The following is a 23,456-nucleotide window of genomic DNA, read 5'->3' as shown; positions in this document are numbered from 1 at the left end:
CTTTCATCTACGAAGTGGGGATAATAACTACGTCTACCTCAGTGAGGACCTGAGTGGATGAAAGTGACAATGTAAGTGAAGCCCTTATCATACAATGCACACTCAATTAACATTCACTGAGCTTCCCAACTGTCAGCAATGACGAAAATGGTGGCCACGAGTCTCACTGTACCTGTTTGCTATAAGAATTCCTCAGTCTTTCCGTTCTGACCCCTCCCCCCCCATGGCCTCCTAGCAAGTGTGCTGTTCTAGTCCATGTGGAACATTCCAGCTGAGCCAGTTCTCCGTGATCCTCCAAAGGAAGAGAGAATAAGGCTAAACTCAAAAAGGTATCCTGATGCCTTTTGTGGACATCATGCTAGGTGAAGTAAGGTGGTCACAGAAAGACAAATATCTCATGATTCCACTTAGGTGAGAGATCTACATGGTCCAATTAATAAAAACAGAATAAAATGGTTGCAGAGGCTTCGGGAGCATGGACATGAGGAGTTGGTAAAAAGTTTCAGTTATGTAAGATTAAAAAAACCTAGAAATTGGCTGTAAAATATTGTGCCTATAGTTGAATACTGGACACTTAAAAAAAATTTGATAAGAGGGTACATCTTATGTTATGTGGGTTTTTTTTTTACCATAAAACAATTGGTATCCTGAGATGCTGAGCTGTGCTAAAGAGGCTAGGCTTCCTATATATTCCATTAATTTTTACTAAATTCTTAAGAAAGGAGACCCAAAAGATACGTTCAAAACTTACATTACAGTTAGATGTTATCTGACACTTGGAGCCAGATTCTCCCAGTCTGTCAGCTGCTGTCTGTTAGAGAAATTTTATGCCTGGAAGCAGTTGGGGCACACAATAATTCATAAGTGTGACTTCCAGGAACACCCACTTCACACAATACCAGCATTAAGCATCCAAACTCCTAAAGCTGTAAAAAACAAGGATAATGGCACCAATAGAATGAGGATTTTAAAGGGGCTGTGATTTCAAAGATTTCAAGGCTGTGTTATTTAATCACATAATCCTCTTGTCTTTTCCCAAATATTAATTTCTCAGATTAAGTAGGAGCATCTAAATTGGTATCATGGGATCTGAGAAAAGAATTTGTGTTTCTCCTAAATATAAATAGTAACACTTTGGACTATTATAAAAATACAAAGGGGTGGCAAGGAAGGAATAACATTCTCAGGAATTGTACATGCATAGCAGAATGATTACAAGTTTGTGTCATGCATTCTGTCCACTCTAATCACACACAGATAAGACTTACCATACGAAAAAAAAAATCGATGAGCATATAAACTCACAATTTCAGTCCTGAATTTAGTCAGGGAGTACCTTCACTGGCCTCACAAAAGAAGAGAGAAACAGCCACATTCTTCAAACGAAGACCATGTTGATTAAACGCTTAAAACAGGAAGGAACCAGGGAGTGATGGATTTTAAGTGGACCAATTCAAACCCTTTCTTTTCAGGCTATTTCTTTATCCTTGAATAAAAATGTAAATGTGAAAAAACAAAAACCTTAAAGATTTTGAATCTCTTAACTAATATGCAGGCATACTGTGACATTTTTCAGAATTCTTCATAATACTGGCCTTTTTAGTTTTTAACTATTCTGGAGTGTGTTTCTTTAACTGACATGATTTTTACTGGATATCAACTTTGAAGGTATTTAAGAAATAGAAATAGATAAATAAAAATATTTTTTTAACCTCAAGATCTAAGAGAAAATTCTTACAAATACTGTATCAGCATTCTTGATGATGCTTTAAAATAGATACGTACATTTAGGGACCTATCAAGCACTTAAAAAAAGATGACTTCTCAAGGCAATTTGCAAACCTTGGTTTCATCGAGATATATGTCAGTATAAATCAGGAACCTTCAGTTCACCGTTTTTCTAAACAAGTATGCCATAATCTTTGCTAGCTCTGTTTCCGTGAGACCATCATAAATCTACCACACAGCACTGTCTCCTCAGACCACAGTCACAGATTCAAATACTTGAACAGAGTGAACTACACCTTCGGCAAGTCTATATCAGAGTTAGTAATCTCCCTCACCTGTGGTGCATGTTTCATTTTTAACGTCTTCCTAGAAATGTACCCATCGTGCTTCAAATCTATCCATTATTATCATACTCTATGGAAAATTACCTTTTTCTGTCAGCCTAGCAACACGAAATAGGAATGGACACTCCTTTTTAATGTCTGTACATAAATGGTTTGCATACAATGTCTACTAAATTAGCCAGGGTGGACTTTGGTGGATTGAATGCAAACATAGACTCAACTGGTATAAAACATTTTTCTCATTTTGTCACTGCTGATGTTTTATTTGCTTTGATCTAAAAACTGCTAATATTAACCAAGAGGAAGGGACAACTAAGATCCATTATTTTAGATTTATTTCTGATACTGAAGGTGTCTACTAAAAAAAAAGTAAAATAAAAAAATGAAATGATTTAATTTTCAGTTTTCAAACTTAAAATGGTATATTAAAGTCAGAAAAAAATGTTTAAACCTTTCCCTTTCTGGAATTACAGTTTATAGTTTTGTATTTATTGAATGCATTCATAGTCTCCCTTAGGATGTGAAATGTATGGAAATATATGTGCATTACTAAAGAAAGAACTAAATTTATTCTTTCCCCACATCATGCTCTTCTTTGCAGTGGAGGTTTTTAATTCAATACAGAGCTAGAATGAGATGGAGCCAATTTCCTGGTCTATATGTGTGACAAATGCTAAAAGTGGCACAAGATTAACAAATTAGTTGAAGTATAGATCTTAAAAGATTTTTTTTCTGTGTGTCTAAATCAAAATTCATACTTTATTTGAAATGAAGCCTTCTTTAGAATTCAAGAATGACCAAAGATCTTTTATTTCTCTGTATTTAAGATGAAAAGAGAGGATGTATGACAACATGCTAGCAATTTTTTAAAGCGAATTGTATTTGTGGGAAAGCTTACAAAGATTATATATTTGGAGTATAAAATCATTTTCATTGAAACATTAACTCCAATGTATGATTTAGCAAAATAAAAAAATTATTTTCAAAACAAATAGTTATTCCTAAAATAAAAGCATAAAATGAATTACAGGGGTAAAATTTATTTATTCCTGTATTTTGGGGTAAAAATAATGTTTAAAATATTAGGTCCCAGATAAATACATTTACTTTTCTAGTAGCATTTCTTGTTTTTTGATGTTAAATGAAAACTATCAAAGCTTAGCTATTTCACCTAACTTCAGAATCATGTACTTGATATATATCTAACATCACACAATAAAAACATCTGTGACAATAAAAGCATGGAACAGTTGTGGAATTGTTTAATTTAGGAGAAAATAGCTATGGTTGATAATCACATGTGCATGAATGGATTTCTCCTCTTTGTCGAGAAAGTTATATTTTGCAAATGGTCTTTTGTTTTTCTGAAAGGAATCAACTTATTATGTGAAAGGGATTTTTAAAAGGTATTCTGAAATACGTGTTTTGGGTTGAGCTCACTCTAATGTTGAAAGCCTTGTCACACAGTCCACCTGTTTTGCTTGGGCTTAAATTATATAAAAAAATACAGCATCTTAAAGCAAGCATAATCTTACTTGTTGTACCCAAACATGATAACATGCTTAAAATTCAAGAAGAGTTCTATGCAGGTTGTGTGTCTCAGTCACCCGATCTCCTTTCACATATCTGTTCATGTTGACAGACTATGTCATAATACATCAGCAGAAAGATCAGCACAGAAGAACAAAATTTCATCACCTGACAGCAAGAGGAAAACTGATTTTCAGTATTAAATTAGTAAAAATACACCATTACCTCACTTCCAATAAGTCTACTACCTTTAAAAAAGAAGGTGTCTGCTATAATCAGAAATGTATGCAAAAGCTATTAGGTTCATTTATTTCTCTGGTATCACCCTTTGATTGACAGCCTATTTTCATTTTATCTTTTATAAGTTATTTTATTTGCTATATCTTGGGTGCAACTTAGAGAATCCAAAAAATACTATTTATTCCTGAGACATGTAGTATTACATATGTAAAAATATATATCTGCCAAATGTTTGGAGGACACTTTATCCAAGACTAATCAGGAGCAGAAACCTACTGACCATTGAAATGGAAATGGGTATTTTAGCTACTGAGAAAAGTTAGGTATCTTTTTCATAGAATGTCTCCCTCTGTTTGGATTTCAAGAGAAATTTAGCAATACCTGTAATAAATAATGTCTTTTGCAGCCCTGGGCATCATCTGCCACTTAGGCTTTTAATTTTGCCCCTGTTTGAACACCCTACAACATATGCACTTCTCTTTTGTCTATTATCCTAGAGTTGTGCTATTCCCAAATATTGACATCATCTACTTTTATCAGCATTAACTGCTCTGAAGCTTCCCAGGCTCATGCTCGGCTCTATTTCTTCCTATTGATTATCTTCCTCACTCCAGCAGGTAGCTAGCCAGCGAGGCTGTCCTGAGAAATAGCTTCCAATGACTTTATACGCACAATTTACACGGAATTGTTTAAAGAAGATATTAGCCTCAATACAAATCAGTGAACCTCATTTAGTCAATACTGCACAATTCCGCTGTTGGCACCCTGTCACATGTTCGACTTTACAGTCAGCTGCTGTACCCAGTCTCCACATTAGCCATAGTATTTAGTTTCATATTAAAATGAAGACGGGGTTTTCTTTTTTTTTTTCACTTTTGCTTTTCTTTTTGAAATCTTTTCAGTATATGTTTTACATCACCTCACCGAGCCATGTGATAGTAATATATTTTGAAATATAAAAACCTGAGATTAAATGTTTGATTTTTGACAGTGTTCTTAAATATAATAAATTCAAAAGGAAATACTGTTAAGTTAAAATGGAGTGTTTTTCATTAAGTCCAATCAAATGGTAGACAACAAAGGATCTTTTATTTGAGAATATGAAGTGAAAATGAAAACCAGAAAAACCTTACTAAGAAAAGGTCCAGCTAAATTATATTGGAAAGAGGTCTCCAGATTGAGCTTGGGTGTTTCTTTTGCTAAAAGTGAATTAAACTAAGATATGTTATGAAGAAATATTTTACAAAGAAGCAAAACTTAATGCTTTGTGGAGATGAAAATAAGGTCTAAGGACGGTTGACTTTGAAAATAATTCGAAAGAAAGATCACATATGAACAAAATTGCCACAGCATCTGATCTTTTCTTATAATCATAACAGGGAAATGTTTGGGGGAAAGTAACGCTGCCATGGCAATGCTGTAAAATTCTAGAAGGGGTGTTTACATTTCAGAATTACCCCTCCTTAAACTACTGGTTTATGATAGCTAATGAGATGATATCCAAATGTTGAAAACGGGAAAATTCAAATGAAAATCTAAATGTGAAATATAATATAATGAAATAACTAAGCAACATAATACTACTCTGAATGTTTGTGCAAATATTCCAAAATGAACTGCAATGCATTAAAATTCTTTAGTGCTTGTGTAATACATAAGTGAAGGTTTACATATAAAAGTTTTAGCTATCAAAAAAAGAGATCTTTGTATCATAGTATCCTAAATTTTTTACTTGAAAACATCACTAACATCGTGGGGTGTGTTCTGAAAGGTTGTCATTAAATCTATTTGCATACCGCTTTGTAAATTGAAGTTCAAGGTAAGAATAGAACAGGCTGATCAAAACAGTCTATTTGTTATCAAATGCATCCTTTAGCTTTACTGTTATCAAATGCATCCTAAAGCTTTACTTCAGCTGAGTGGCAGGAAGCTTTGGAGAAAACAAATGGTAGAGAAAACAATAAATTCAGTTTTAGAGATTTTTAAAGGGCTGAATATCTTTTATGTAAGTAAAGAGTTGAACAGAATGACAATTTTAAATGAGTTAATTATAATAATAGTATTTTAAAAATTAATATAGAAAAGAAATTAAAATCGTATAACAAATTATGGTAAATATTTCTAAATTTTCCCATTTTCACTGTAAAATGTTAAAGGTGATTTTTGTATGACCTTTGCTTTCATTTCTTTTCTCTTTAAATATCACTGGTAGGGAACTGGCGCTCTGAACCCCAGGTAGAGAAGACACACTAAAAGATGGTCAGTCTATCCTGACTGTACATCTTCTCACACATTTATTGCAAACTGACACTCATATAACAGCTTTTCTTTTTCATCACAAAGATTCAACAAAGAACAATTCCAGTATCAGGGGAAAATCATACCCCAGGAAAAAGAAAGATGCCATAACTGCATATTCAGGCTGCATAAATATAAGTGTGGCAGGATAATTGTAATATTTGTGTGCGACAGCGTTTTACAATTTAAAGAAGTCAATAATCTAAATTTGAGAGTATTTCAGTGTAATTATATGTAAGTATGTAGGCATCCTGTATTACATGCAATACACAAATATAAATTTCAGTTCCAAATGAAATACACAAACATCATTAGTCTTTCTTTAGTTTAAAATATTCTCTGATGAATATGTATTTATGTATTAAATGTATCTCTACAAACTAAATTATGAGTTTCATGTTAGTCTGTATATCATGATATTCTAATATTAAATAAAATTATATATTTTATGTATTCATTTAAACACAAGAACATTCTCAATGACACAAACATAAGCACAAACAATGTGCACAAACTGACATGTTTTTAAACAAATCACAACAAAATAGACAAACATTTCAAGTAAATAAAGATGCTGAGATTTTTTTCAAAAAAAATCTTTCTAAATTAACTATAATGCTTTAAATATAAGTGAATATTGTTTTCAAATTATGTTAAAACAAAATTCTCAATGATTCTCTATAGTAACTTTCAAAAGAAGTTAATTTTTAAGTAGTTTTGATTAAATTTCCAAAATATAAAGGAAAACTACTTTTATTTCTGTCTATTAAGACCCATGTAGTGAGGAAAACATGATTCCAGATCTATAATTTTTATAAATCATACTAAAGATAAATGTTTAAAATCTATAGTGACCACCTGTATAGTTTACCAAGATGATGGCAAAAATCATGCATGTCATTTCACTGAATTATTTTTAGTAGCTATTATAAGTGCTATATTTAGTCCATTTATTTCAAATAAATATTTTTTCCATAAATAGTCTTACTAGTATAACCTAGTCACAAAGAATATTTTATACTGAAAATTAACTTAAAAAAAATATTGCATCCTATGGGATACTCCCCTTTCTAAAAGTATAAATTTATCCAAACTAAGCACACAAATACACCACACACTCACACACACACATTTTGCCAGAAGAAATTGTTTTTATCATTAAAGTAAACTGAAAATGTAGCCATTAAAGTGATTATTACATTGTCATGTATGAAGTTATGTAGCTGTTAAAATATATAATCATTTTGTTTAAATAATTTTACATAGTAAACAACATATTGGTAAGTATTGTCAATGATTTTTATAAAGTGTAAATATTTTAAAATATCAACTAACACATGTATCTATTAAAATTCTAAGATAACTTCATTTACCTAAGAATATAAAGTCAAACTAAATAGCTAATTGAGATATTTCATAATCTCTTAATTTCATAGGAAAATATGTATTAACAACGTACAGTATTTAAGGAAATTAATATTAGCCTTCTTATACACAGAAAGTACATTTGTGCATCTACTGCCATCTGTGTAAATACAGAGATATCATTATATATATATATATCTTGTCAATTGATGTATTCTGTGTAGAGAAGGAAAGCATTCTCACAATCTAGAATAAAGCAATAAAGGGGTGTAGGTATGTTTGTAGAAACAGAGGAAAAGAATTGGTAGCTTTACAAAGAGTTATTAAAGTAGAATGTTAACACGTTTGAAAATGAGTATGAAGGCATTATACTGTATACAAAAATCTCATTGATAATTTTTCTTCTCTCTTTTTCTGTATGTGTGTGCGTGTGTTTGACTGCTAACAAGGAAATGAACATTTGAGATGAAGGGAAAAGATAACTGTATAGAAATTTCAAATAGGGCATTTTGGTTCAAATTACTAAATTAAAATTTAAATTCAATTGGGTTTTCTTTCCTGAAATAGAAAATGAAGAGCTCATAAGATGGGCATGAGAATCACATCCTATTTTGAAATATTTCCATTACAATTTTCCCATATATATATTTGTATCACTAATACCCTATAATATTATAAGATATTCTAATGGAATGTATAAAAATAGCATGAAATAAACCTGAAAGGGTCATCTTTGTAGCATAAAGATCAAGACTTCAAGGAAAGAGAAAGTTTCTTATCATTTGATTCAGATATAACTATTTTAAACCTCCTAGTTTAAGGAGTTTTATGTATATCTACTTGTTGGTTTTTCAAGTTTGTCATTGTTTCAGTATTCTAGGGCCAAAAGAAGATAATATGGGGGGATAAAGGAGAATTTACATAGTCACCTAGTGGTTACTATCTTGGCCACTTTAATATTATGCATTTAGATAGTTATAATCCAAGTAATTCCAATGCTACAGCATCCAGGTGATGCAAGTAAATGCCTTCAACAGAGAAGAGCCCTTCATAGCAGGTATCATTCACTAGTACCTGACTACGTAGATTCCTCAGGCTTTTAGTCTTAAAACACATTTCTATATAAAAAGAACTCACTTTAACTAGAAGGGTAGCAATGATCTTTGTCCTGAAGTTGACAAAAAGCAGTAGACAAAAAGTTATCTGTAATTGCCAAGTGGACATATCCATTTCCTAATTCCTAGATAATTAAGGAGGATAAAACTATATATACCCCAATCACCTCCTTTCAAGATGATTAAACTCATGATACAGTGGAATCAAAGCAAGTTATGGAGGTGGGGGAGAATATAAGGGAATGGAGGGAGAAAAACCTTTTTCTTGGCTCCACAAAAGGTTGAGGGCCTAATTATTTTTAAGTATAATCCAACCAACCTCTTCTCATGCTTAGCTGCACTGAGTGACACTATTTGTGATGCCCAGTGTGCTGAAACTGAGCAGGTTGCTGTCAGTTTAAAAATGACTATAATAAAAGTGACCATGAAGATGGATCTTGTGATTTTGCGTTTCTAATCAGTCATCTGTGAAGAACACTTTTGCTTTGATTCAGCATAGTGGTGACAGCCATGATTGATAGTGCATGAGGATGAAAAAAGGTTATTAACTGTCTTCCTATTAGGCTCAATGTTTTACCCCTCTAGGTGCATCTCATAGTTTAAGTTAAAGTACTTACTCAGGTAAGGTCAAGAATGAACTCTATGGAGATGGTATCCATTCTGCTGAAAACGAGCAAGGCAATCTTGCATTGATTTTTTTTTTTAATTTATCACTTAAACTACATTTAATTCCACCATTTTATTCATTAGCTAAAAAGACAAATTCTCCCTTTCCAAAAGCATCCACAGTGAAAACACTAAATGTACAGAAAATAGTTTTAATTGTAAGGATTTGAATATAGAGCTGACTAGCAACATGTGTGTGGCATGTACATAAATCTATATTTAAACAGATGGTCATATACTGTATAGTCTGAGGGTATGTTTGAGGGTAAACACTAAATTCATTTATGATGACAAAATAAATATCTCTATAATATATGCAAAAACTTGTTTAATTGTAAATAATTTATATGTAGCAGAGGAAAAAATAATTTAAAAATTACCATTTCAAGGAAATGCAAAGGAGCTAATAGAATATTTAGATATTTGTTTTCATTTAAGTGTAATGTATTAATTTATGAACTTCACCTTATTTTAATTTTTTAAATTAGAAATATTACAAATAAACATGCGAATGACAGTATCTGTCCATGTCTTTGACTAGCTTACACATGTTCAAATACAAATACAAGAACCTAAGGTATTTAAAGTTGCCCAAAAAATAAATACATAAAGTTGTCCACTAACTAAGTATGCTATTTCATTAAGTGAAATAATAAAATTTTAAATGCTATATTTCCTGTACCCATTTATTCATACTGAAGCTAAAAATGTACTGAAAGGTTTTTGCGAATTTCATTGAACTTCTCTTTGAGAACATTTTAAATTTACAAGTTTGTTCCTGGAAGATAACAGATTAAATATATACATTTTCACTTAAAATCATGGAATTATGTTTCTTCATACATTTCCCACTGTAAACACTCAGTACCTATCAAATGCAATGTGAATTGCAAAAATATTAAAGGATATCAATAACTTGGCACTGAGTTAACTACTTAAACTATAACCAAATTTCAGATCTGTGTGCTTGATGGTTCTTCATTGAACAACTCTGCAGAGTGGCATAGAATAAGAAAATGTTACCAGAATGCTATTAGAGTTTCACTGCAGGGGAAATCATATTATGTCCAAAAGTTTCCTCTAGCATATCATGACCTGCTTCTCCAATGTCAGTTATTATACCCATTTTGAGTCTGTAATAAATTATATGCTGAAAATGTACTGTTTTAATATTAGGATCCATCAACAATGAAATATAGAGAAAGTAAGGAAATGAAGTTCAAGATTTCATTGAATTTCTCTCTAGAGCCACAAAAATTGGCTCTGTCCTACTTTGCTTAATATTACAATTGCTGTTTTAAGAAACCTTTCCAGTCCTCTAGGATTTTATGCATGCCAAGGATAATTTAAATACTTACACACTTTAGAGCCTAAAAAAGTTTAGATGTTAGATCAATATGAAAACTGTTTATTTAGTGAATTGTGTTTATGTGAGGTGGACTTAAGGGTGGATATTAGAATTCATACAGGATTTCCTCAATATTGCACAGGAACTTCATTATGAAATGGATTTCTCTTTCTGTCCTATCCAACTTCAACAGACAAAGGCGTGTTCTGAAACTTTGAAATCAATGATGAGATCAGTGATAGAGGGGCTTATATGGTTAATGATAACATACCATACAAATATTTGTTAAAGGTTTCACAGTGGAATTATAATGGAGAAAAAGTATGCTGTGTTTCTCAAAAACACTGTGCTTTTAAAATAAAAAAAAATGTATTTTCAATCTATCTCATGTTAATTAACAAGTTGTCCTAAAGTATTAGCAAAAGTCCCATCTTATTCCGTCTGCTTACTTGGGAGTGTCTTAAGGAAAATGAGGAAATTACAAAGGCTAGGTAGGCCCAGGAGAAACGCTCAAATTTCCCAGTTAAGGCTCTGCTTTTTCTCTAGAGAACTGAGATCTAGAACATACATTACACACGGTCCACATTTTAGGAAAGAACAAGGAAAGGGCAGTTTCAGGTGAAGTGTAGGTCATTTCCAAGGCAATCAGCATAGCTGAAAGTGACGTTGAGTTTTTGCAGAATCCAACACTTCACAGACAGTAAAAGTTTAAACAGGTCACAGTTTCCTATATCCTTTTGGAACTCCAGAATGTTTCATTAATTTTGTCCAAGCAAGTGATACAACTGGTGAAGAAAAATCCCATACCTTTGTGCAAACCCTTTAAATTTGATTCTGAGGCTACTGTGATTGGGTTTCAGGGAACACTGGGACACAAGGCATCTTTAGTTTACAATATCTAGGGCTCTGATTACTTTTAGCTTGAAACTCTCTTGCAAAGCTCTTCCAATCTTATACGCATCCCTTCCCCCGCCCCCTCCTTTCCCTCCTCTTCTTCTAGACCTACAGGGTAGGGGTATGAGTTGGGTGGTGCACATCTGTGTAGCCAGACCCTGGAGGCTGACAGCGGCGGTCCACTCCCAGACCGTGTACCTGAGCGTGGCGGCCACTCTGCTCTTCTGCCCAACCCACTCTTGCCTGCAGTGTTGCCGCTGTCACACCAGCCGGTGATTTGATAGGCTTGTCGGGTTGCCATGGTGTTGACTTCTTGCCTCTGAGGAGCTGCCCAATGACTGGAGGTCTGGGATTAAAGCGGGAAGAGGCAGCGGCCACAGCGAATTTCAGCGGCAGCTGCAGCAGCGAGAAACAAGAAGTGAGAGGACGAGGTCTTTAGACTGCGCTCCGCCCGCAGCCAGGGCTGCCGGGGACGGAAGGAGAGGAGGGGCGGGGTGGGGGGGAGACTGGAAGGATGACCACTCGAAGCCAGAGGATGCAAGTAAGGGGTTTGAGACGCGCTGAGGAATAACTCCTAAGTAACTGACACGCGTTGAGAGGGAAAATCGTCCGGAATTCGTTATCATTCACACAAGACATGACCCGGGCGGGTAGTGGTGGGACTGGGGTGTTAAAAGGGACTTAAGTGGGTGATACACTGCCCCCTTCAACCCCCACCCTTCAATTGGGAAATGAAGTCATTTGACAAATAAAGAGGTGCTATCCGGAGAACTTTAAATCAGGATAACTAACTTAATCCTGAGAAGAGAAAGTGCAATTAGACGGCAACCAAGTAAAAGAAAATAGTAGCCCAGGGGATGGAGGGGGGGGGGGGGTGCGGGAACGATGCTGGCGTGAGAGGTAGGATACAGAGAGTTGCGTATGCGACGAACACCCCCCAGACGGGAACTGTAAACTAGGAAATGAAAGGGAAAGAACCCGCTTCTGTTATAAATTAGGAGGTAGGTGAAGGTTACGCAAAGAAGAAAAGGGAAAGTAAAGCTGTTAAAAGAATAGAATCCCTTGGGTGTTGAACTTGCAATCTTCCCCTCTTCCCCCACCGTCCCCCACCCCTCCCCACCCCCCGCGGCTCTCCAACCCAAGGGGAAAAGGAGGAGGAGAAACAGAGTGCATTCTGGTGTGATGAGAACTCTCTGGAATGTCTGGAGGAGAGGATAGGAGTGCGAGGGTAAGAAGACCCGGGTGCTAAATTAAAACGGCAGAAGAGAGAAACGGGGGAGGGGCGGGGGAGGTAGGGAATATTCGGCGATTCACCGGAGGGACGAAGAGATGCAGAAGAGAGAGATGCCAGGAGAAGGAAAAAGAAGTGCAGAAGTTCAGACCTGTAGCGTAAAGGCACTACTAGAGTCAGTAAGAGAGCAGGCGGAAAAAGGTGTGTGCAGCGGCGGGAGGGCGTGGGAAGGCCCCCTCTGTCAACCAGAGGCAGCAATCGCCAGGACTGAGGCAGAAAGGACAGAGAGTTGCACGGACTCGGACAGTGGCGCGAGCACCGCGGGGCAGCACCCGCGAGCTGGGACCAGGTGCCGCGCCGCCAGCGCCCGGCTCGGGGCGACGCGGGGACTTCTCTGGCAGGAAGAAGAGCTGCTCGCTCAGTATGCCGGAGTCACGATTCACCGCGAGTCCCAAACCCACGTCTCACTAACTACTTTACAGCCACTTTCATTGATTTTCTTTAACAAATAAACATAATACCCGTTACAGCAACACTTCCTCTTGCTGCAGCCAGAATGCCAGAAGCTCTGATGGTTGCATTACTCTGGACAGCAGTTCTCCTAGCTCTAAATGAACTGTTTTCCTTCACTTAAAGGATCAGATGTATGTAATGACCTTCAGGTTTGGGGCGTCCAGTCCTCGCCCCCCACCCTCCTCTATAGTTTGGGAACCACGTTTTAGTATGAGTAGAAGACAGGTTCAGATACAAGTTTCCAGATCTGGTAGAGCTCACTGACATTTGCATATTAATCTTTGCTAATAAAAAGTAACTCAATTTGGAAGGGAAACGCCGGTAAAGAAATTGATTCCTTTGCAACTGCAAGGAGATTAACGCTAGTCCGACAGCCACACCTAAACTACTCCCCTTGAGCTGTCTCTTAAAAATATTTGCTTTTAAAATAAAGAAAGTATTTATTTTAAAGTAGCCCCCCTCCAAGAGAGGTTTCTGCTCGAGGTTCTTCCATACATGTCAAAGGGTTGTTGAATTATTCATTATTGTAATTACTATCATCATTGTCATTATCCCTTTCCATGTGGAAATAATTTTATTATCGTAATTTGATATCTGAAGAATTTCCTGTTAGTCGTTTGATAATCATTTTTTTCTGCTGAAAAGAAAAGTTTTGTTTATAAATGAGATAGAGAAAATGTTTTAAATGCTTTGATGTTTGCTATAGATTTCCGTTTATCTAATCGATCGGAATGCCAATAAAATCGATTAAAGGTTTAGTGTTTTACAAACAACCATTTTGTGCTTTTTGATTTTACGTTCAGAATGATTTTAATAAAGCTAATGTTCTCCTTTAACAAACCCTTTAAAAAATCCAAACCTTTATCGTTTTTCTTTTATTATCAGAAATTGCCACTTAAAGTTCTTCTAATAGGAAAATTTTAAAAAATACAAGTAATGGCCGCAATGGTTTAAATTCCAACCTCTTGTTGTTCAAGATATTTAAATAAAGCCCCTTAAAATCTTGGTGAATTATATGCGATCATTCAGTGATTGCGGAATATTAAATTAAACTTAGATAAATCCGCATTGAAGGAGGCAGCACCCAATCCTGAATTTATTTCCCATTTTCTCTAACAGCATCACTGCGCTCCTCTCTTTGCAATGACAATGTGCCAAATCTGGGCATTTTGAAAACATTTTCCATATGCTTTAACAGGGGACTGATAGACAAAGAAGAAAAGGAGATGATCTTTTTGCTCTGAGGTATATTTTCTTTAACCTTTTTCTGTTAGACTTTTACCGATAATTATTTTAAAGTAGAACTTGGAAAATCATTTAATGTTTTTTTTTGCTTTCACCTTTTTTTCCCTTTCTTGTAGTTTATTCCTAAAGTGGAATTTTGATTACAATATAATGTAAAGTTATTATTTCTATACCTTGACAAACAACATTTGTTTCAAAATCTTTGATTCATCTAGTTTGCTAGCTGCCTTTTGTAATTAAAGATGGATTTAATTATACATTTTATAACTTAGATCAGATGGGCTGTTTGTTTGCTGTAGGATTTAATAGTGCTTTTGTCTAATATTTAGGGATGTTTCCATACAGAGGTGGGTGGTGGCTTTTCTTTAGCTATAAAGGTCTGGACTTTTTTTTTTTTTTCTTTTTTTTGCCTTAGAAATGTGGATGTTTGGATGACTGTAATGTCTTGTTTTAAAATAATTCTGTTTGGTGGCTGCAGTTAATATATTGTCTATACTGCATTTCACTGACTAAATATAGATGTTTCAGGTTTAAAAAGATCACAACTGTATCTTCTATTCAGTGAAATCACAGTTATATTCTTTTTTCCCTTGCTTGTCTGTCTTTTCCCATCTTCATCGTTGTCTGTTAGAGCTCTTCCCCAGACCGAACGTAAAATTTCGTTGGCTACTCTTGCTGGAAATATCTCCTTGTATTTTGAGAAGGGTGTGTTTGTGACCCTGGATGGTGTGAGTGTGCAAGTGTGTGGGATGGGGGGGGGGCAGTGGTGGTCAGGAGTTCTCATCCATTTGCATAAGAGCTATAGAAGTGCTTGTGAAGTTGGTGAAGTGCTATTGTTTGGGAACAGACCTGTCTGATTTTGTTTATAAACACTGGGCTGGTTGCCTAGAGGGAAAGGAGGTCACAGCACTGTCTGAGCCCTGACCTCTGGAAGGCCAGAGGGCGTCTTGACTTTTCTCTTGTCTTTCCTTTCTCCCCTCGCTTAATTCTTCCCTCAGACCCTCCATAACCCCTCTCCCCTCCCCATACCTTACCTTACCTGTGTCTAACATAATGATCCCCTGTATACGTGAGCGTGCACACACACACACACACACACACACACACACACACAACCGGGTCAGAACCTCCAGGGTGAGGGGAGATAAAACCGATTTACTTCAAAGTTAAAGCAAAAACTGGACTTAAGTATAGAAAGGGAGACATATATGGGAATATGGAAATACAGAGATAGAACCCAGGAGTAGGAGGGGTCATTTTTATGTTAAAAAAAAAAAAAAAAAAAAAAAAAGAAGGCTATAGAGAAGAACCAGGTTGGAGGAGGGGAGAGAATCAGTGAAGGAGGGATTTAACTGCCCACAAATATTACACACACACACTCACACACACACACTCACAATGCCTTTCCTTTTTGAATGTCATTTTATCTAGTTCACTCTCACCATCAAAGAGAGTGTCCATTCTGAATGTTAGTTCAAATTCTCTTTCCTCCCTTTTGTGAATTCTCAAGGAAAAATACTTTTTTTCAATGATAATGAGAAGTGGCTTTCCCACACAATTTCTTCAGTTATTCCACTGGAAATATAATGTTCGTGACACTTTCCCCAATATGCCTTGCACTTTCCGATTCACTGTCAACTTCACTATCTCCCCGTTACATATATACCCCCCCACCCCCCCACCCCCACCACACACACACACACACCTCTTCACTCAAACAAAATGACAGACATTGGTATCAGGTTTAAGTGTGTTTTGGAAAGAAGTTGCTGAGTTAAACAAAAATGTTAGTTAACAGACTGCCTTTGTTAAATAGCCCCTGGGTGGAGAAGACCCAACAAAAAGAGGGAAGGAGGAGGGGGGCTGAGGATCTGAAAGTGTCTGTGGTGATATAAAGAGTTCCTAACGCTGAAATCACTTGTAATACCTCGTTTCAAACTGAGCTCATTTATAGATCCCGTAAGCGCGGTCAAAAGACTGGGAACCTTTTCCCCTTGGGCTGGGGCTGGTCTGGGACTGGAAGACTTAAGGGAGAGGGAGGTGGGGTATTTATTAGAGACTTGGCCAGAGCAGGGCGGGGGAAGTGGGGAATAGACAGCTCAAGACTCATCAAACCGATGGGAAAGCCCAGAGTGTCCGCCGCAGAGATTTGGGAAATAAAATACGCCGAGAAAAAGTCTAGAAGTGGAAATTACCTTTTGTCTCCATGTTAATTACTCCTTGCTGCCAACACTCCACACCCAACCACCTGGTAGCCCTCTTGGGTGCTCCCCCAGCTCGGCACCCGGGGTCAGGGTCCGAGTGCTCAGCCTGGGGCTGGGCTCGCCGGGGGCAGCCCTGAGGAAAGTGCAGAAGAGGGTCTGGGCAAAGTTCTAGGTACGGCAGGCAAACCTCGGCTCGTTTCACTTTGGAATCAAAAGTAGCCCAGCGTTCTGTGAGGGCGGCGGCGGGTTCGCGCAGAGTTTAGGGACAGCGGGATGATGGGGGTGGGGGTGGGGGTGCAGGGTCAAAGGTGGACGGCCAGGAGTCCGCAGGGACTCGAGCGGAGCAGCTGGGTTTCCCGGAGCCGGGGGCCGAGGACGAGGGCGCCGGGGGCAGCGGCCCAGCCGGGTCGAGCCTGGCGGAACGCGCCCGCGCTTCGGAGCAGCCCGCGGGCTGGGCTCGAGCTCGCCCGCCTTGCCGCGCCCCTGCCCGCGGTGCCGCGCTCCGCGCCTCCGGGCCCACCCCTCGCAGACCTGCGGCCGCGGCTCCCAGCTCCCCTCCGCGCGCTCCAAGGCCGAGCCCTGGAGGAAACTCTTGACTCTGTGCTAGTTCCTCTCTGCCCCTTCCCCTCAGCCCATTAACCCCCGACCCTCACCCCAGCCTGTCTTCTTAGGAAAGAGGTGAAAGAGGGCCAGGAAGAGATGATTCAAAAGAAACACACACACACACACACACACACACACACACACACGGAGGGGGGAATACTCGCTAGCAGAAGAGATTGCAAAAGTGGGCGCCCCTCTTACAATTCCTTCTTCCTTTTGTTTTCTTACTTAGAATTCAATAACCAGCCCCCCCCCCCAACGTGCACACACACACACACACGAGCTGTATTTTTCAATACAGAAGGGATGCGGGCACAGAAGAGAAATAGCCACCAAATTTTTAAAAATGCTTTTCCTTATTTGACGTTTGGTGTTTTGACATTAATGACATTAATATTATTGATGGTGTTTCGGGCGGGGGGAGGCAAAAGAAATAAAGGAGAACTTGAAAACGAAATGATCATCATTTCCCTATTCTTCCATGCCAGAAATAGACCCCTTTCTTCACCTGAGCCTGAAACAGACTTATTGTTCTCAGGTGTTTCCTTCATCATAGGCATTTACCCGTCTGAAATCTCAGGAAATGGTTTTTCCATCAGTGAGCTTGTACATGGAACCCTCTCCCGCGAAGGGCTTGATCTTTTCTGATTTGAACCTGAAAGTTTCCCTGCCTTCATTTCCCCTTAGCCTCTTTAAAATCCCCCACCCTCTTCCCCATACACGCACCTCAAATAGTTTTTAAAGCCAGAATTTTTGCTCTCTGGGGTGTTTTTCGATAAACAGTAACGCTACATAAACACCTTCTTCACTTGTAAGTTGCAGGGAATTTAAATTTTACTCTCCTGGGTATGTATATTTCCTAAGGCACATGGATAAACCCCACTGAGGCGCAATCAGACACCCACTAGCAGACTCCTGAGAGAGTTGCCATGTAAAGGTGGGGCTGTAAACAAAGTAACTCCGAAATTTTAGGAAGCCATCCACTCTGGGCAGATTTCTTTCGAAACAAGTTTGCAATGGAAGGAAGTCTTTGGAGAAGTAGATAGTTTTCTTTCTGTTAAGTTCAGTAGTACTGGTTTCTAACACACTAGTACATGTATCAACTCTAGATTCCTAAGGTGGGAGATTTTGTTTTCTCTCTCTTTCTCTCTTAATAAAGACCATATCTAGGGTTTAGTCTCCACTCCAAGCCTCTGCACTTTCATTGTAACCTTAACCAGCTGCTGTAGGCAACCAGCTTTCCTGATCTGGGCCTAAGTCTGCGCTTTTGACGCCTGGGCTTTTATCCTACCAGGTGTTTTGTTTGGTTTTTTAAATTCCATTTGCATCAGTCTTAGGATTTTCCAAATGTTCCCTGATAACACAAGGTTTCGGGCCCAGAAAGATGCATGTTCACAGGCTCTGTTGTTTCTAGTGCTTGCGCAATAAACCTTTCAGTTGGTATTTCCTAGATTTGGTGCTTAAGGCCTAAGACAAGGTTTTGAAGCAGATCCTGGCCATCCAGAACTTCAAAGGCCTGTCAGCTCCAAAGGAGCTGATGCCTCACCTGTCCAGGAAGCTGGCCATTGCAAGTATTTCCTGTTCTTTGCTTGTTTGATTTGTTACTCTCACCTTCTCTCTAGAATTCCTATTTTTGAAATATTGCGTAGATGGTATCTACTTGTAACCTGTGGTGTGGCGGTGTATCGAGATGCTATCTTTGAGTAGCAACTGATATATATATAGAGAGATATATATTCCATATTCAGTAGGGGGTATTTAAAAGTATGTCTATTCCTAGTTTTAGTTAATTATCTTTTAATGAAAGTGTCACTCATATTCACATCTGTAATATTGGAAAAAGATAATTAGATTTTCAAATGAGAATCAGCCACCTTAAATTTTGCACCAGAAAATACCAAGTATATTTCATTCTAATGAGATCTGTAGTGGGGTTTTAAAATTCATCATAATGTGCTTCAAGAAAGATAATTCAACAGACTCACAAGATGAAAGGTTTTCTTCCTAAGTCTTCTTAAAGCTATTACATTGAACTTATGCAATTCTGATAAAATATTCAAAAATATTACATAAAGGCTAGCATCAAGACCCTCATGAACACCCTTGCAACCAGCACTTATCCTCATTTGAAAGTTTACTTTGACTAAACTAACCCCTTCCATCTTCCATGCCCTGGGTTTTCTCTCCTATATGTTGCCAGCGAAAGATAACGTGTTTAAATTGAGTGTCTACGGATCCTGGGTGCAATCCCGCCTTTTGAAATAGGCAGGGCAGAGCGGTGTTTGCACACAGCCAGGCACCCTTTATTTACATATATCTGCATATTTGCTCAGGATCCTGCATTTCGCCATTAAAGTGCTTTCCTGGACGTAGCAGAAGTAACTCAGCAGAGAAAACCTTTCCAGTGCCCTCACTCTCCTATTGCTGCTTAAAGCTCCCTAGTAAACACATCTCTGGTCCGATAATAATTACTTTGCCTCATTAAAATGAGAAAAAAAAATTTTTTTTCGCAGTGTTTAAAGGGCACGGCTTGGGAGGTATTTGTGTTTTATTTTCTCCCCCTCCTTCCTGAGTGTGTGTGTGTGTGTGTGTGTGTGTGTGTGTGTGTGTGTGTGTGTCTAATGAAGTTTGGGAGTCGCGCGCACAGGGGCGCGTGGGGTGCGAGCCCCGGAGGTCCCCAGTCCCTGCCCTCTCCGTGGTCGCCGCGTCCCGGGCTCCCGCCGCAGCGCTCCGAGCTTCGGAAGCCGCGAGGCTCTGGGGCTGCTCCGAGTCCGGGCTGCGCGTCATTTGCAGTCTGGGGAATGTTGATCACCTCACTAATTACACCTCTCTCTCCCCCCCGCTCCCTCTCCCTCTCCCTCGCTCTCCTCTCTCATTCCCAGAGTGCATATCGGGAATAGACACACAAAGACATGCGCACTCAACTTAATCAGCCATTTTTTTTAAACAGGGCTAAAACGATAATAATTAGCAGAATAAAGACATATCGGATTTTCATTTCCTTTCCTCCTTTTCCCAACCCCTTCACAACCAAACAGCGAGACCGCGGTCGGCACATGCTTTAACTCCTCCCGGATCCCCGAGGACCGCTCCATGCCCCCCACTTTCTGCTCCAGCGTTTTGATTTTCACCCAATAAAGTTCGAGGATTATTTTTTTTATTTTATTTTTTTTTTAATGAACCCTCTCGTTTTACTTGGATGTGATCAGCTGTAAGTAAAATAAAAGCAAAACAAAAAAGAGGCGAAGATCGAGTAGGAACTGCAGGGGAAATGGAAAGTAAGTTTTTTCTTTAACTTTTATTGAGTAGTTTGTGTTAAATTTAGGTCGAGTATCGATTATCTTTCCAGCCTGATCTTGCACAATCTTTGATATTTCGCTCCCTCTCTCTCCCTCTCCGCCTCTCTCCCTCTCTGCCCCCGGCTCGCTCGCTCTCGCTTGCTCTCGCTCACATCCCCTCAGCCCGACCATCTCTTCCGCTCTGCCCCCCTTTGCTATCTCTTCCCCCCCCCCCTTTTTTTTGGCTCCAGGATTTGCTCCGCGGAGGGAGGGAGGGGGCACTGAAGGATCTGATTTTCCACTTTCTTGCGGGGGTGGGGGGAATGCGTTTTTCGGGATTTAACTTTTGGATTAAGTGGAGGATCATCCACGTTTGGCCGAGCAGTTTTCTCTCCTTTTGCCTGTCTTTTCGGGTTCTGTCTCCACTGCGAGCCCGGGGCTTTCTCGAGGCGCGGGGAAGCTGTCAGCTCCGCGGCGGCGCGGACATTGCCGGCGGGCTGGGGGGGAGGCGCACCCCCGCGCCCGGGTCGGGATGCCCCCTTCCTTCGCACCCCTCCTCCGAAAGTTTGGAAGGTGGTCGGTGGGGGCTCGGAGCCCATCTCTCCCTGTTCCCCTACCCTCCCGTTCAGCCTCGATTTTCTCCTCCTCTCATCATCCACCGTTCCCTGGCTCAAGTTCCGCGAAGGGCGCTCGGTGCGCGGAGGCCCGGTGCTCGAGTGCGCCCTAGGGCAGGGGGTTCCGAGAGGCTGGGGCGAGTGCCGGGGCTGCAGGTAGACGCCTGCCCGCCTGAGCGCGAGGCGGCGCGGACCCGGGCACCGGAGGACGCCGGGCAGTTCCGTTAGGAGGCAGGATTGCCGGGCCTCGGGGCCGGGGACCCGCGAGGCGGCCGCAGCTCTCTCCCGGCGCTTTCGCTGCCGGCTGTGCCTTAGACCGGAGGACAGCTGCCCGAGACCGGGAGTCAAGAATCTGGGGGGGTTTTTTTTTGGCAAAGGGCAAAGGGTGTGTGTATGTGTGTGTGTGTGTTTATGTTTGGGAGAGCTGTGGCCGGTTGTGAGAACTGATTTATTCCCCGGTACCCCCGCCCCTCACGCCCCCCGAAAGGGGTCCCAGGTCTACAAACGAACTTCACCTTCTTCGCCTCTCCGGGCATCAAGTGCGCCTTCCGGCCCGGAGCAGCTAAGGGAAAAGGGGCTGGAATGCGTCGGGTCTCGCCTTCCTTCTACTTCTATCTCGTTCCCCCCTCCCTCCCAGGCTTTCTGCTCTTTTCGATCGGAAAAATAATAATAATAAAATTTCTCCTGGAATTGGATAAAGTTTCTCTGCCGATACCCAAGTTCCAGAGGAATCCCCACCCTGTCCCCCTCCCCCCCGCCACCCCCGCCCCAGCCCCGAGGACGGTGCACTGGTTTGTATTTCTTTTGTTACCTGCGATCCGGGCGGGGGGCTCCTTTCGGCCGCTCGGGCTGGGGTCCGGCCCAGAGCGGAGGCTCGGGCGGGCGCCTTTGGCCGCGACTCCTCGCTCCCGCGCGGTTGTGGTGAGGTCTTAGCTACCGTTCGGTGAGACACCCTCCTTGTAGGTACCAGAGGTTCAGATCGCGAACACGGATTCCCCCCCCACACACACACACCCCCCGACCCCTGCACACACACAGACACAGACACACACACACTCACACTCAACACATTTACAGACACACATATTCTCCCTACTCCCCCCACCTCCAGCCCCCACCTCGCCTTTCCCCTCCCCCCTTCCAAAAAAGCACACACACACAACAACAACAGCCCCCCCAAACCAAACAAAAACCCAAAGACAAGTTCACTGGCGGAAGATGGTGGATTGACACTGACTCAGACAGAGGCAGGTTCACCAGGAAATCTGGCGGTCCCGATTTCTGACAGTTGCATTTCCTCTCCTTGAGTCCTCCCCCCCCCCTTTTTTTTTTTATTAACTCTGTTCCATGTTTAATCAAGGATCATGTAGATGGCAAAAGGAGAGACAGAGAGAAGGGAGAGAGGAAGAGAGAGGAGAGAGAGACAAGAGACAGAAGGAGGGCTTTTTTTTTTTTTTTTTTTTTTATTGTGTTCTCCTGGATTTTCAGTGGCTTGATCCCTATAAACGTGGAGTGGTTAAAGCTCATATGTAGTATTATATTTTTAGTTGGGTGGATGGATGGAAGAGTCAGGGAGAGGCTGCGGCTGCCGCTGCCTTTTCGGGTGTTGCTTAGATTAAGGCTGAGACTTGGCTGCGATTGGGACGCGACAGTGACACGGGCATCGATCGCTTCCATTGAGAGCAATGCAAAAACACAGCCCGGGTATGTAACACTCTCGGTGCCATCAACACTTGTTTTACTTTATATTTACTGGCAAAACTGACAGAGCAAGCTCAGACTTTCTCTCTTTCTTTCTCCCCCCCCCCCACCCCCTTTTCTCTTTTCTAACTGAAGAATACAAACAGTTGGGTCTAGAAGTTGTTGGAAGGGATGCTTTAAATACAACAGAAAGGAGAGATTGGGATTATTTCACTATCTCTGTGACTGATTGTGTTTTAGTTTTTCTTCTCTACAAAGGAGCATGTTAAAGAAAAGGAAGGTTTTCTTTTTTCTTTCCTCTTCTTAAAAAAAAAAATCCTTGAGGGAATATTTGATAGTTTTCAACGTTTGCGGTTTCAATCAGCAGGAAGGCACACAAAAATAAAAGATGGCTAGCCAGCTGTTTTAACCTCTTGCACCTGGCTTCAGTGTGGGGATCATAAGGTTTATACAAGTTAGTTTTTTTGTTTTTAAAAAAGATTCTAATATTTATGGCATAAACTGGAAAGAGAGTATCACTGTGTATTTATTCAGTAGCT

General features: G+C 39.9%; 1 protein-coding gene across 4 annotated transcripts in view; it reads left to right on the top strand.

Moving 5' to 3' along the window:
* The first annotated feature begins 20,194 nt into the window (after positions 1-20,194).
* ZFHX4 (zinc finger homeobox 4) overlaps positions 20,195-23,456 on the top strand; it is a 205,076-nt gene continuing 201,814 nt past the window's right edge. For 3 of the 4 annotated variants that reach the window (XM_044928669.2, XM_044928668.2, XM_025265210.3), the window contains exon 1: positions 22,453-22,920. The gene's annotated coding sequence lies outside the window, so the exon portion shown is untranslated. Of the gene's footprint in view, positions 20,603-22,452; positions 22,921-23,456 lie in introns of those variants that run through there. The other variant, XM_025265209.3, reaches the window with a different exon arrangement.

Source organism: Bubalus bubalis, chromosome 15 (genome assembly GCF_019923935.1).
Source record: "Bubalus bubalis isolate 160015118507 breed Murrah chromosome 15, NDDB_SH_1, whole genome shotgun sequence".
In the NCBI taxonomy this organism is placed as follows: Eukaryota; Metazoa; Chordata; class Mammalia; order Artiodactyla; family Bovidae; genus Bubalus; species Bubalus bubalis.
The sequence above is the reverse complement of the archived record's forward strand: the minus strand, read 5'-3'. Positions and strand labels throughout refer to the sequence as shown.